This window comes from Camelina sativa, chromosome 17 (assembly GCF_030686135.1).
Source record: "Camelina sativa cultivar CO46 ecotype springtype chromosome 17, ASM3068613v1".
Taxonomy (NCBI): domain Eukaryota; kingdom Viridiplantae; phylum Streptophyta; class Magnoliopsida; order Brassicales; family Brassicaceae; genus Camelina; species Camelina sativa.
This window is the reverse complement of record NC_141896.1, coordinates 28,652,170-28,668,662: the sequence shown is the minus strand read 5'-3', so window position 1 is coordinate 28,668,662 and position 16,493 is coordinate 28,652,170. Positions and strand designations below refer to the sequence as shown.

The following is a 16,493-nucleotide window of genomic DNA, read 5'->3' as shown; positions in this document are numbered from 1 at the left end:
ACAAACATCCCTAACAATCAAGTTGATGATATGAGCACAACACCTCATGTGCAAGTAAGTCCCATCTAACACTAAAGAATCATGCCTCAATAACTTAAACACTTCAACAAACTTCTTCAATCCATTACTGTTGGCAGTTGCATGACTGTGATGGTGAATAACTTCTCTATGCCCCAATCAGCAAGACATTCAAGTAAAACCTTTGATATTGTGTTGCTCTTGTGATCTGTGATATACTTAAATCCAATAATTAACTTCCTTAAGCGCCATTCTGCATCCACAAAATGCACAGTAATCACCATGTAACTAGCTCGTGTAACTTTAGCAGTCCATATGTCAGTAGTAAGAGACACTCTATGCTGCTGAGAAGATAGCCAAGCCTTCAAAGATGCTTTCCTGGCCAGATACATCTGAATTATATCTCTACTAGCTGTTCTTCTTGAATGAGGTTCTCCATGCCATACACTCAATAAACGCAAGTGGCAATTCTGCCAAAACAAGCATTTCATTTGAAGCCTCTCGGAAGACACTCTCTGTTAGTCTTCCATCTTGCAGCTTTCCATCATCACTAATAACAGCTTGTGTCTGACGCCCTTTCCATGCCTTGTACGGTTTACATGTATCCAAATGCTTCTTCAAGTTTGAAGCCCCTTGTTTCGTTGGACATACAAGGGACTTCTTGCAATAGTGACAATCACCCAGATTCGGATTCTTCTCTTGTCTCATGAAATGGTTCCAGACTTCAGACCATTGAACAGGTACCTTCTTAGGTTTACCACCATCATCATCACCTCGTGGAGCTTCTTTCCTCTTCCCTTTACTTTTATCACTTGGCGAAGGCATCTTACACCTATCTCCTTGTCCTTCTCCTTGTCCTTGTGTGTTCTCATCATTGGCATCGTGGTTGTTCGAAGAATCCATCTATAACATTTCAAAGATAATCGGATTAAAACATGTATGATAACAGCTCCGCAACAAGATCACTCAACATTACATTCACTCAATATACATTCGGTCTTTAAAGATATATATCTTAAAGAAGTAAAAATCAAAACAATATACAGTAAAGCTAAGAAATAGAAAACTAAAAATCATATATTTGTTGTAGTTTCTTAGAATATAAGTTCACAAATCATAACTAACAAAACCTGCAACCGATAGCAACAACAAAGGAACAACCGAGAATCTGAAAAAATCTGAAAAACACTTCAGTTCAGTTCAGTTCCTGCAACCGATAGCAACAACAAAGGAACAACCGAGAAAAAGAATCTGAAAAACACTTCAGTTCAGTTCAGTTCAGTTCAGAACTTGCAACCGATAGCAACAACAAAGGAACAACCGAGAAAAAGAATCTGAAAAACAGTTCAGTTCAGTTCAGTTCAGTTCAGTTCAGTTCAGTTCAGTACAGAACCTGCAACCGATAGCAACAACAAAGGAACAACCGAGAATCTGAAACGAACAACAACAAAGGAACAACCAACAACACTTCAGTTCATAACAATTATACTCAAAGAATCTGAAAAACTACTTGAAAAAAAAAAGGAAGCTAGGCCACGACCAAGACTAGAGTTGGAGCTCACATGGCAGAAAAGAAAGTAAAGTTCAAATATTTGCAACCGAACTAAGCATAGAAGATCTCAATTGGGTACCACAATCTAAGTATTCCTTATGTTGCCTCAAGTCACTATAGCCAATCTACAAAGCTCGAAACTTTTGAGCAACGGGTACAAAACCCGACTTCAATTCTCAACAATTATGCTCAAAGAATATAAATAACCATCAAAGAATTGAATCTGACCTACGAACAAGAACAGAGCTGGAGCTCATATGGCATCAACAAAGACAAAAAAAAAACATATGGAACCAATCTAAGCAAAGCAAATGAGTAAACTAATAAAGAATCAAACTTAGAGCTAACATATACAAGAAAGAAGAAGGAGAGGGATGATGAGATTACCACATACAACACTTGAAAACCATGTTTTTATGAAGATACTACTCATTTACATAGCATTTGAAAAAGCAAACAATTAAGTTATGTATCTAAAATTCTAAATTAACAGCTATGAACAAAACAAAGAAGAGAATTCGACCCAAAAAATCAAATTCAATGTGAATCAAACATATAAAAATTCGACCAAATGGTTATGTGCTTCGACAAAAGAATACCTGCAGCCTTAAGCAACAAAACCGAAGCAGGTGGAGTCTTGATGATAAACGTGAAGCTCTTGTCCTGCAACCATAGATATAAACTCCATAAAACGACCTCATAGAGCTATAAATCAGAGACACATAAACAAATTCGACCAAAAAAGACCAAGCACAAAAATAGTATCAAGTAATCAACATAGTTTCAGACATAAACAAATCAATAATTAAAGAAAAAGAAGAGAATGAAGCTTACAATTAAGCTTGCCTGATCGATTTCTAGCTCCCTATGATCGGAGAACCCAAGTACCCAACGATGAAGCTAACGGCGGACTTAGGTTTTGGGGATGGGTTTTGGTTTATAAAATCAAAAGAATCTTGAAATCGGAAAAAATCAAGCAAGTTCGACATGGTTATGATTTTTAAGGAAGATTCACAAGGATTCGGAGAGGGAGAATAAGGCAAACGGTTTTATGAAATCAAATCATCACCGATTCATAAGGTTTCATAAAATCATCGCCGATTCATAAGGGATAAGGTGTATGAATGATTTTGTGTTATGGGTTCAAACAGATATCGTCGGTTCCTCGGGTTCGGTTCGGGTAATACCCGATACCTGTGGATATCTGGAAACAAAAACCGAATGGTGATTTATACAAAAGCGGGTCAGGGTCGGGTCGGGTTTTTGCAGGTCGGGGTTAGATCGGTTCCTCGAGTTTGGTTTATTTACCCAGGCCTAACCCCTCTACATAAGCAAATAGATGATGATATATTTTTCACCAAACAAAATAATTTCGACTAGCTTTGTTTTTCTTGGTAAAATTTTCTTTGTTGTTTTTTATTAACATTTTGTTTGACACATCATCGTTCTTGAACATGTCTTAAAAGCATTGTTTGTTGTCTGATCAAAGCAACTATATAAAAAGGTTCTTAGGTATTACCACGTGTATTAACAAATTTCTCATGGTGTTATTATCATTTCTATTAATTTGCAGGACATGTAGCATAAAAAAAAAGATGAATACACAAATGTAAGATAACAACAGAGATTATATAACACTAGATCAACTAAACAGAAAACATTCTTATCGTCGAACGATAGTACGTCTTTCAAGAAAGTGGGAAGCAAGAAATTTTTTTAAAAAGCAATAGGCTCATTGGAATAAATTTTCTCATAAAATAGAAAAGGGATTAAAGAAAATATACAGAAAATTATTAATTCTAAAAAATGTAAATACTCACTTTTATCTATGTTTGTTGTAGACTAAACATAGATAAATTGAAAAAATATAAATCGTTGTTGATAGATCCATAGGAGCTTAGAGACAGAGGCTACATGATGGTGTGTCAAAGAAACTTCCATAAAATATATTGAAAAATTTAACATTAGTTACTATCAAAAGATTTTGTGACGTTGGAAAAGGGTCTTTAGTTTCATTGGTTGTTGGAGCAAGCACTTTGAGATAGCTAAAAATCGTGAACATGTTCTCTCCACACAGGAGGAAGGCATAGCCGAGGTTCTCGCTATGGTGGAGGAGGTTGGAAGCAAAGTTATCTCCCCCAAGGGAGGAAGGTGGGGGAGGCTGGACACAAGGTTATCTCCCCAAGGGAGGAAGACAGAGCGAAGGTTCTCTCCACAGTGGAGGAGGTTGGACGCAAGGTTTTCTCCATAAGGAAGGAGGGCAGAATCGAGGTTCTCTCCATAGTTAGTCATACACTATTGTGCTGTAATTTATTTTTTGTTCAAAATGTTTTTTTGAGCCAACAATTTTAACGATTAAAGAAACTATGCAAAAGCGAAAGTAAAGAGACATATAATAGTTGGCTTAATTTGTTCATATAAACATTTTCTAAGTGGTGGTAAATAATATATTTGTAACATACAATATATCTAGGTATAAAAAATACATTTTTGATGATAACATACATAAAAGATTTGTATATGGATATAAATTTGTGTATTATACCAAAAAGTAATTATAAATAATGTACAATAAATTTTAATATATATTTATTAAATTTACTTTATTTACAAAATTTTAAACCCGTACATCGGACGGGTCCTTATGTTTCTAGATCGATTCAAATTGAGTTTTCGCTTCATGTGGCTGAAGCAATGTTCTTATTAATTATTTGATGACATTTGTTCTATATTACGGTTATATCATTAATTATTGATTGAGCTTTGCAGGGATGAAAGATTTTATTTTAATGGTCTCATGGTAGCAAAGGTACTGTTTCATGTTATTGACCACTTGGTTCTATGGTGTAGTGGTTAGCACTCTGGACTCTGAATCCAGCGACTTGTGTTCGACTCCAGGTAGAACCTTTCTTTTCTATATATTTTGCAAAATATATAAAACCCAAAAATGAAGTCTATCATGATGGTGGCAAATCTATCTAATGGAAACGTTTTACCAACAAAAAAATCCAATGGAAACGTTTCGCCAATTGATTTTACTTCTGGAATCAGAAGTTTAGCTAACATTGTAACGATTATCATCAATGGTGGCATAGTTAAATAATCTCTTGGTTTTGAGTTCTACAACCAAGAGCTTAAGGAGTTAGACGAGAAGCTAAGATCAGTCAAGGATGTTTCAGAGGAAAATGGGTTTATGAGAGATACCATAGAGTCTAACATGTAGGACCGTGAAAATCCAAATATGGTAAAACGATAAAAGAAAGGAGTAGAAGATTCTCGGAGGCGAGATATTATGTCTTTCTTTAACTCAAAGTAGCTCCCACAGTGTGGCGGTTTAATGAGTACATTGGTCCCAGGATACAACCGAGACGAGACCATATCACAACACTTGATTACGGAATCAAACGAACGTTGGCGCAAACGATACACTCTTGATAATAACACTTACATTTTTGTAGTTAGAGAAAGAAGAGTGAGAGAGAGTTGGACTTTTGTTTCAGACTTTTGTTTCTTCGCCAGTGTGAAAATAATGAACGAGAGAGCCTTGTATTTATAGGGAGAGAAGAACAAGATGCTCACCAAAAAATCTGGGCCCGTGGGCTAATATCTCGGGGAAGTTGAGGCGAAATGAAGATGCGTCCAAGTCTCACACGTTGGCGAGATCTCCAGCCTGACTTATTCTTCCGTTGAGGTGATAAGACTTCGACTTTGTTTGTTTTTAAAAACAACAAACTCAATGATTGTCAAAAAAAAAAAAAAAAACAAACTCAATTTGACTTTGCAAATAAAATTTTGAATATTCTATGTAACATATGTGACATCAAATGTAACATAAGTTTCAAATAAAATTATTCCAAAAAATTAAACCAAGCCCGGTCCATCATCTCATGCAATGTATTGTCCTCTTCTCATAATACATGTATTAGTGGAAAAACTTTCCAATCTTCCAATATAGGAAAAATGCACATATTTGACAAATAACTACACTATGTTATAGTGCTCATTACAAGAAATCCAAAGAGTCCTTAAGCCGGTCATTCCGATGTCGGACGTCACCGGAAAAGTCACTGGAAAGTTGGCTAAAGTCATGTTGTAAAAAATGTAGTTCCAACATAACATTCTTCATTTTTGGATGTCTCTCTTCGACACAATACCTGTAAGTGACACAAAAAACCATGAGTATGTTAAATTTGAGTTTATCTTGGACTTCTAACTAAAAATCAATTGGCAATTAGTAGATTGATCCTAACCCTTTATATATTAATGATAGAGAAAACTAACGATTCTACCACAATCTATACTAAAAATTAACACAACTACCACAATTGCAAATTCATTTTCCCGGCTACCACAAAGATAATTGAAAAAGACCAATATGTGCTTCCCATTACATACAGATCTCAATTTTTAATAATTTTTTAAATTGTTTATCATCCCCATACTTGTGTATGTGATGTGTATGTGTCTATTCATTTTTATTTTTCTACCTAAACTTCGTTCAAAAGCAATTCTCCGCCACACCGGAATGACCGAGCACCAAACATCCCAACTAAAAATCTGGATCAAAAAGAGATCTGTTGCAACCAAAGAGAGAGATCGTGAGATGGAAGAACACCTAAGAAAGAAAGTCAACTAGAGAGGTTCTCTCCGGCGCCAAAAGACAAGCTGGACAAAATAAGCGGATTCAGATCTAAGGTTAGCAGAAGAAAAATTAGCCGAAAAAAAAAAGATTCAGGTTTACATGGTAGACAAGTTCCAAACTCTCCTAACTTGTCTATTTGCGATTATACTGTCTTTTTGAGACAATTTTACCTAGTAGACAAGTTCCAAACTCTCTTAACTTGTCTATTTGGGACACTTATTTAATTATTAATTTTATGGACAAGTTTATAACTGCATAATTTTTCTAAGAACAATACCGGTTAATGGACAAGTTTTATTTACAACTTGTCTACTAGTCAATATATTTGACAAATGGACTAGTTCAAGCTAATAGACAAGTTTATATTTCTCAACTTGTCCATCAATTTACCTTGTCCATCAGACCAATTGTGTCTACTGCGTTATGCTGCTCTGATATCTCTAAACCAAAAAACATATATAACTTACAAGTCTACGTGTTCCTAGCTTTTTTTTGTTTAAATTACAAACTTTATTTTATGCTGACCCACAACTATTATTGCACCAACTTTTGTGTCATAAAAGGACAATATAATCTCAAATCTCATCACTTTTATATGAAGGATATATTAGTCATTTTATTCCAGCTTGAAAGCTCAAATGTGGTAGTTCTCGAAAGAAAAAAAAAATGTGGCATTTAGGAAAAGGTTTTAACTGAATGTGGTAGAATCAATAAAAATCCCTTAATGATAATCCCTTCAAACTTTAGATGTGGGACTTGGATTGTATCCCAACAATCTCCCCTTCAAACCAAGGACCACATGTGTGATATTAACACGCCTCCTCGAGATGATAACTCCATCTCGAACCGATCCCACTTGGACCGATAATAAACCCTTTCTTAGGTCCCCATTACTCGGGTTAACAAGAGGCATGTCTGTATCCACTTTTCTAGGTCCACCTGAATTTTTAACCTTAGACTCTGATACCATATTAAATTTGGGTTTATCTTGGGCTTCTAACTAAAAACAAATTGGCAATTAGTAGATTGATCCTAACCCTTTATATATTAATGATAATCTTTTCAAACTTTAGATGTGGGACTTGGATTGTATCCGAACAGAGTAGCTAGAATAAGGTGGTAGTAATGTAGTAATAAGTTGCATTACAACTCTACGTAAGAAGCATCATTATGGTTTGAAGTCCGATGAGATCATGGGCAAGGAAACTGGAATGAAAGCACATTTTCCCACCCCAATTTCGAGTTCTGCTCTTGTTTCTTGGCATGTGTAAAGATTGACAATTTGGGTTTCTCTTGATTTAAATTGAAGGTGTCAGCTGTTCATGTAAGTTCCTTGTTTCTTGGCGTAAATGAGCACATAACTGGAGTAAACCGGTGTCAACTAAGTTATATATATATAAGACATGTTGTCTTGTTAATTGCTTTGTTATTTCTCCTATATTAGTGGGATTGTATTACGGATTGTATCACCCACTGATATATGATGACATCGCTAGTGAACAAAGGGAGTATGAAGAAACATTGTTTAAGAAACTTGTGTTTTTTCTTGTGAACAATTTTCTTTGGCTCTGAAGAGTGGCCGAAATTAGCTTAACAGCTAAGACAAGATTCGCAACTATACAATATGTATCTTTGGATACCTTTCGTCACCCTCAACTTCTCCAGATAGCAGTTCCACCTTCCACGTACTCGTTGACTAACGACGGTCGTGTATTTGGATGCTTTTTAGCATTTATATTTTACCTTCCAATGACATATTTATCTTATTATAAACATTAGAAATTAGCTAGTCACAAAGTTCATTTTGTTACATGTAAAATGTGAATCTTATTATACAAAAAAATAATTCAAAGATAATTCTCTTGTTTATTTTAAATGTAAAAAGATAAATGTATTGGAATTATATTTTTACATTTAAAATCTCAAACCTCCACAGTCCAAGGAAAATTCTCACGCATTCTCTAATATTTCTCTCTTACACATGCTCTCAATTTGAATAAGAGAGAAGAATGAGAACTGAAATGTTTTTTTTTTTTAGGGGCAGAAGTGAATCAAACTGTAAATTAGACTACTCCCTATGTAAGAAACAGTGTTCAAGAAAGCGCTAGACGATATCTAGGTGGTGATCCAGCGCTAGCGCTTAGAACGCCTAATCGTGGCCTAGACGGTTTTTTGGCGGTTTAGGCGTTTACAACATAAAACATTATATATATAAAATTATGTATAAATATATGTTAGAAAAATAAAAATAAATATAAATTATATACAAAATTAAGAAAAATACATTTATTTAAGTTATATTAACAACATATAAACATTTATAATTACGTATATAGATATAAAACTTAATAATTTAAATATATATAGTTAAAAATCAAAAATAAATATTAAAATTAAATTAATGTAATTTTAAGCGGTTTAGGCGGTTATGTAGACGCCTGCTGAGCGCCTAGCGCCTAGAGGCGCCTAGGCGCCCGCCTAGACCGTTTTCTTGAACACTGGTAAGAAAACAAATATATTTTTGAGAATCTCCTAAACCTGATCGTCCTCCATTTTAGAGCGATACGTTAATGGCTTAGAATTGGTAAAGAATCTTGGAACGTTTTTCGGTCTACAACTTCACAATGATGAGGTGAGTGCATGGTTCCCACATTTTTCCATAAATTAATTTTCAAGAGACTTGGATTTGATATTTGATGATTTTAGGGTTCAAATTCATAGAAACAAAATGTTACGATCTCGGGTTTTAAGTTGCAATTAGTTATATAATCTAGGGTTCTTCTCTATGTTGGTGCGTTGGGATAGATTTTGCATTTAATTTATTTTGGACTCTGAATTGTATTTTTTGTGTATAGCAACTCAACACTGGATAGCCCCTAACTTGCCAGTATTGACTCTCAACTGTTTCGTTCTATTTTTCATTGCATCTGAACTGGAAAGCCAACAAAAATTGCTCCTGGAAGCTTTCTCCTCGACAAATTCCTCAAGCATCTCGATCATCTCAAAACAAATGGAGTCAATGTCGATGACTGACTGCGTTCGTGTTGTCCGTAACAACAAGAGATTACCATAGTCTAGATACTCTCCTTACACTTTAGGGTCAGTTATCTTTCATTTATACTTTTGTCAGGTTTTCAAGTAAGAAAACAAAATTACTATTTTATTATTTGTCGTAGCAGGATTGATCATCTCAACAAGGAGAAGGAGAAGCAGAAAGAAGAGGCTATACGACTCGGAGTTGAGCTTTCGCTCTTTGTGGCTGAAGCAATGTTCCTAGTATCTGATGACTTACGTTCTACGTTAGTCTTCTGTCTTTGCCTAGTGACGTTTGCAGGGAAGAAAGACTATGACGGTCCCGTGGTAGGAAGACTGGTTCGTGTTATTCTCTATGTGTTTGAAACATATATCAAACCCAAGAATAGAGTATATCATGATGATGGCTTGTCCATACACGTTGAGTTGATCAAAACTACTACTCAGCTTTTTAATTTTGGAGTCGCGGCTTTGAATCGCATAGTTTCGATTCTCAAAAATGGCAGCGTAGTGACATCGTATGGTTTCGAGTATTACAACCAAGAGCTAAAGAAGCTAGAAGAGAAGTTGAGGTCTGCCAAGGAATTTTCAGAGGCGAATGGGTTTGTAAGGGAAGAGATAAAGTCTACATTCTTCACTTGTGGAAGTCTCTCTTTGGAGCAACACCGCAAGTGATAAACCCTAATAAGCCTATACTTGTTGAGCTGTTTAAGCCTGTCTTGGACGAAGATCTCAATCGTCGTCTTGCTTCTTTATTCATATGAATATGAGTTTCTTAGATTGGATGATATTCTGGTTTATAGTTATAAAGAGAACTTAGTTAAAACTACCACATTTTGTTTAAAACTTTTTCATTTTACCACATTGAAAAAGACCTTTCACTTTCTATCACAATATGTATTTAAAAAGTCAAAAATAACCTTGAGTTTATGAGCATGAATTTAGTAAAAAAATATACAAATAAAATGGGTACCAATTAATATTGTCTTTTTATGCAGCAGACACATGATACGCCAGTACTGGCATTTAATATGGATAAAAGAAAGAATCAAAGTGCAAAAAGACAAATAGCAAAAAGACAAACTTCGTGGACAATAATTTTTGTCTACCAAATTTAGTAAGTTTTTTTGTTTCAAATTTTTGTCTGCCAATACAAACTTGGGAGAGTCCATATTATTTGTCTAATATGAAAGAGTATTAAAGTTGTCTACCGTAAATTTCAATGTTGTCCACTGAAAAACTCAAAGTTTTCAACAAAAAATTGTTTAAAGTATTCACAACAATTTATTTACTTGGAAGAACCCATATAATTAACTTGTTTAGTTTGTAAAAATATGAAAATTGTCCATCAAAAGTTTCAATGTTGTCTACCAAAAACTTCAATATTGTGTATTTTCATATTTGTGGACGAGATTTATTTTTTACTATAGTTGTCTATATATACTGTAAATTTTTCCACCAATATATTTAAATCTCCAAAAAATTAATAGAGTTGTAATTAAAAAATAAAGGTAAAAGAAGAAGAGAAATAAAATAAAATGTGAAAAAGTGTACTATAGTCATAAAAAAAAGAATGAATAAAATAATAAATATTTTTGTTTAGTTTTTGGTTAAGGATACTATAGTCATTTTATTCAATTATTATGGTATTTTAGAAAAGAGTTTTAAGATGTGGTATTTTGGAAATTACAATGATACACATGTGGTAGAATTGTTAAAAAAACTCTTATGAAAACATATCGATCCACTCCATCTATATTAACATTATTGAAGTACATTTTGTGTTATGCCCTTTAAGTTTTACTTATTTAAATTTTTATTTATAACATTAACCCCTAAAACAATTCCATAAATAACATTGCAGAGAAACTCAAATACTAAACTTTATTATATTGACCAACATTTATTATATTTATTGCCATAAAATCTTAACAACATCTATACATTCCGATTTTTCCAAAAACTACCCATTAAAGTTTTAAATCCATTAAATCTCCAAAACTATTTTTATGGATGCTAGAATCTCTCAAATTTAAATGATATACAACAAATTTTCCATAACAAAAGTTTACAATCTCTATAATTATATTAACATTAATAAATTTCCTAAACCAAAAATCCAATTTTAGAATGATTAGAAAACCAATATTCACAAATATTTAACTTTAGCAAAAAGACATACATTTAATTCAGTATATATTTTATTTAGAAAATGAATATTGTTTGGTAATAATATTATCAACTAAAGTTAAATACAATATTTAAAAACTTATTTACAAAATTGATCCCTACATATTTACACAAAAAAAAATCAATATATAGAAAATCGTTTAATCAAATACTTTACTAAATTAAATTACAAAAATCTCTCCACCATCTTTCTTGATTTCTAATCGAGAAGATACAATAAAAATATCTTTAATATTCTAACTTGCTCACCAAGATTTATTCTCCTAACCATAACTACCTTTATAAATAAATTGTAAATAGAACAACTATTGTATTCATCCTAGCAACATAGAGTTCACCTTCTATTATCATTAAATAATTTTTCAATAAAACTATGATTCACTCGGAGAACAGTTTTATTTTTCTCAGTTTTGATTCTTTTTATTTCTTTCATGTACATGTGAAGCTTTAATAGTTTTTAAAATGGTATTGTTTGTAATATATATATATATATATATATATATATATATATAATATGTGAACAATTTGATGAATACAAATGCAGAGAAACATTAGGTTTTCCGGTTGTTTTCGTTATACTTATGTTACTTTTTCTAATTCTCATTGATTATATTCATTTTTTTTTTTTTTTTTGACAACTATATTCATTTTTTTTTTGTAATATTTATAATTCTTAATTTTAAATAATTGTAGATTTGAATTGGTTTTTGATTCCTTTATAACTATAGTAAGTAACATTTATATATTAGAACTTTATATAATACTACAAAAATATTTTAAAACCTCTTTGGACAATTTATGTTTAATTCATTTTTAGTCAAAAGTGTTTAATTATACCATATACCACATATAAAATTTTATAAATATAATAAATGAGATGGGGTTATATAGCGGGACGGTTTTGGATTGACATTAACATAAACTTAAATTTTCTTACATCTAATATATTTATTTGCAAAACTAAGACAGTAAAACTTAAATTATAAATGTTAAACACATATTTCAACCACAACACAATATAAAACTATATTAAACTAGAAAAGAAAAATTCATCCAAAACTAAAACTGTATAAATTTTATAAGATATATGAAATACTACCAAAAATAACAAACAAATACAATATAAATTTTTATTTATAAAAACATAGTCTCGCGGTGTACCGCGGGTTAAAACCTAGTTGGATGGTAGAATCAAGTGACATTAAACTCTTTCTTTTAATTATTACTAGGTTTTGAACCCACGCTACGCATGGGTTTATTTGATATATTTTGATAAAAATTATATATGATTGATGACGGTAATGAAATATAATCTTACAGAAAAATTTAAATTACTATTAAGGAAAAAATTAAATTTCATATACACAATTTTTAAAAATATAAAAATTAGTTGTGTTTTAAAATCAAATCTGATAAAAAAATCATGAATCTAACTCGACGTCTAGGCGAGGCGGATCAAACTGATGACCTCACATATCTTAAACCATTTCTTTGGCCACCAGAAAAACGAAACAAATTTATAATCATGAAATTATCTCTTTTCATATTTAATTGATCGCTATCACCTATGTTTTCATGTTTTTTATTTAATGTTTTCTTATTTTTCTTTCTTGTCATTTTCATTGTCAAATTTTATAAAAATTGTCATCGTTACTTTTACCATCAAGTTCTTTATTATACTCTTCTTCTTGTTCTTCCTCGTCAACTTTTGTCACATTCTTTCACTGAAAAACCTTTTTTAGACTACCACACAACTTGTTAACCCATCAAACTCCAATACCAAAATCATTTTTTTCTCATAAAAATTGTGCAATTCATGAAAACCAGCATAGTCAACACATGCACTCAATTATTGATAATTTCATCCATCTACTTCTCAAACCAAAATCCTTACTTGCAGATCATATGCACATGAATATATGTATAGTATGAATTTCATCCATATGCACATGAACATATGTATAGTAAAAACAATATTTGTGCTTTTCGTCGATCCTTCTTCTTTAAACTCCAATAACATCAAATCAAGGTCTTGCGACTTCAATCCTTCTTTCTTAGACTTAAAAATAAATTTTTTATTGCAAAAGTATCAAATCATCTGTAAATTCATACACAAAAACATGTTTTACAGCTCATAAGAGATATAAAGCACAAACGGAGATAAGTAAAATATTTTCAATATATTAAAACATTTGATATATAATATTTAGTCATTCTTAAACTTTTAAATTTTTAAAAGAGATTAAGTATTTAAAATATTTCAAAATTTAGATGTAATTTAATTATCTGTAACATTTTTTTAGAGTTAAATATTAATGACACTTTTACTTTTTATAGATTTTTAACAGTTACAATATTTTGAAATTTTTATGGAGGTATTTATAATATTTCTAAACATTATATAATAAATATTTAAACCTTTAAAAAATTTAATTTGCTAAAATAAATCAAATACTTTTAAATTTGGAAACCTGATAAATAAGCATAAATCAAGCAACCTGATAAATTTATAGTTAATAAAATATTTTTTTATTTATAATGGTTCTCAGCCATTGTTTAAATTTTTCTAGCCGATGTGGGACGTTGTACATATTTCTTTTATTTCTATAGATTTTATTTTTTTCTAAAAAATCATAATAATATAGATTACTACTATATTTCCAAAAACATTCTTACCGAAATATCTAATTCTTATTGGTTTTTTGAAATCCTATATGGACACCTTTAGGAGTTTATAGCTTCAACTTTTTATTAGATATACTATCTTAAAATTTCTATGGAGGTTAAGTAATTGTAATATTTTAAAACATTCTATAAAGTTTAAATATTTTAATATTTGAATATTTTAAAAGTTTCAATATTTATAATATTTCAGATTTTTAAAATTTATAAATTTTAATTTTTTAAAAAGCTTTTAAATGTTAAGAAATTTTTAAAATTTAAAAATTATAATATTTTGAAACCTTTTTAAAGCTAAAACTTTTAGAAGTTTCAAAATTTATAATATTTTAAACTTTTAAAAGGTTTGAATATAATATTTGAACCTTTTAAAAAGTTTTAATATTTATAATATTTTAAACCATTAAAAATTTTAAATTATAATATTTAAAAACTTTTTAAAAGCTAAGAGCTTTTAAAATTTTCAATATTTATAATATTTAAAATTTTCAAAAAAAATTAATATTATAATATTTTTTGAAACTTTTTAAAGTTTTAGTTTGATCAAATAAAAAACCGGATCAAACCGAATAAAACTTTTAAACTTTGACGTCTGATAAATCAAACTTTCCTGCTCATTCATTGTTGGAAGCATATTAATCTTATTTATACTGGTTTGAACCATCATCTAAAAATTTTCTAGCCAATGTGGGATGTTGTACATAGTTTTTTTTATTTCCATTAATTTAAAATTTTCCTTTTTCTAAAAAAGTTCTGGAAATTTAGAAAATGTTAATGAATGACATAAATATTGATAGGTTGTTTAAATAATTCTTAATATATAAAATTCTGCAAATTTCTAAAAATGTTAATTAGTGATATATTGAATCCCTATTGATTGTTTTAAAACTTAGGTGCACAGCCTTAGAAGCTTATAGCTCCTACTTTTATTTAGTACTAGGTACTATCCCGCGAAAACCGCGGACTAAACTTTTTTTTGATGAAAATTTGTAATAAATTATTTTGTTATTATGTGATTTATAATGGTTTGTGATTAAAAATTTTTTTATTATATTATAATTTTTATATTTTAAAAATATTTATTGAAAACCTGTCAATAAAACATTTTCATGTAATGAATAAAATTATTTAAATTTTTATGAAATCTTTGCTATAGTTGTAAAATTATTTAAACCTTTGTGAAATCTTTGTAAAAAGATTTAACTAACATGTAAAAAAAATCTTATCTGTTAGTTTTTTTATTTGATTCTAACAGATTTGTTATTTAATTTTCTACAATTTATTTTATTTGATGTTTTCCCTATTTTCGTTTTTTTAATTAGAAATATTTATTTAATTAATTATTTAATCTTAATTAAGTTTTTCTAATGGCAATTGAATGTAATTTTTTACACATTTTAAGGTTAGTTTTATATTTGTACTTCTCAATTAATATAGTAGGATAATTTTATTTTTTTTTAGGTCTGTCAAACATTTAACTCTCTTTAAGACACACTAGACCAGATAAGACTACTTCAACTTTTTCAATAAATAAGTTTGCATTATTGGTGATAAATTTGCTAAAAACTAAGCCAAACAATAAAGGAAAATAGCCCTTCCTCTAACGTAAGTGTCCAAATCTATCATTGCTACAAGGGTTGTTGCACTAGTCTCTCCTATCTCAATTTTTTTTTTTTTTTTTTGTCATTTGAACTTTTTCATAAAAAATATGTTACACATACAATTTAACAACATAATCCCGGAAACTAAAGCCAGCGGATAAAGGACCATCCATAGAAGTTTAAGCCGGCACCGGCAGTTAACACACCTCCGGAAACTAGGAATTAAGAACAGAAACAAACGCCAAAACCTAAAGTAAAAGTTTACAAAGAGAATGAGAGAAGAATCAAAGCTCTAAAACTGCCCAACTGAAATTGAGCGAATTCCACTAAGCTTTCCCAAAGAACATGTAAGCGCCAGAGAGTACTTCAAATAACAAAAACAAAAACAGGGATGGTAATAGTTTAAGAAATTGCAACTTTCTTAAAGTTTAATAAAATGAAAATCAAGATGAACTCACGAATGTTATTACTAACATTCAAATAACAAAAACAGAATCGAATGATTTAGTTAAAGCAAAACCAACGGAGAAATATGGTAATAGTTTGTTTGGTTTTAGTTTGTAAACAAAATCTTCAAACAATTCTAAAAACATATGGAATCATTAATAAATATTGAGAAAAACTGTTAATAAGTAACAATTCCTAGCTTTTTGTTTACTGGCTGGGTTTGATCGCAAGTCTTACAAAGAGCTTTGACTAAAATGCGAAAAGAGATACAATCATGCAAGTAAAAAACTTACATCGTCGCCAACCATCGTCTGTTTGAAGAGAAAAAGAA

General features: G+C 30.6%; 1 non-coding gene and 1 pseudogene across 1 annotated transcript; both read left to right on the top strand.

Annotated features, from left to right (window-relative positions):
- The first annotated feature begins 4,405 nt into the window (after nt 1-4,405).
- TRNAQ-CUG (transfer RNA glutamine (anticodon CUG)) lies at nt 4,406-4,477 on the top strand. The gene has a single exon. It is a non-coding gene; the product is annotated as a tRNA-Gln (tRNA).
- Nucleotides 4,478-9,222: 4,745 nt separating this feature from the next.
- Nucleotides 9,223-10,009, top strand: LOC109129934 (uncharacterized; annotated as a pseudogene).
- The last annotated feature ends 6,484 nt before the right edge of the window (nt 10,010-16,493 follow it).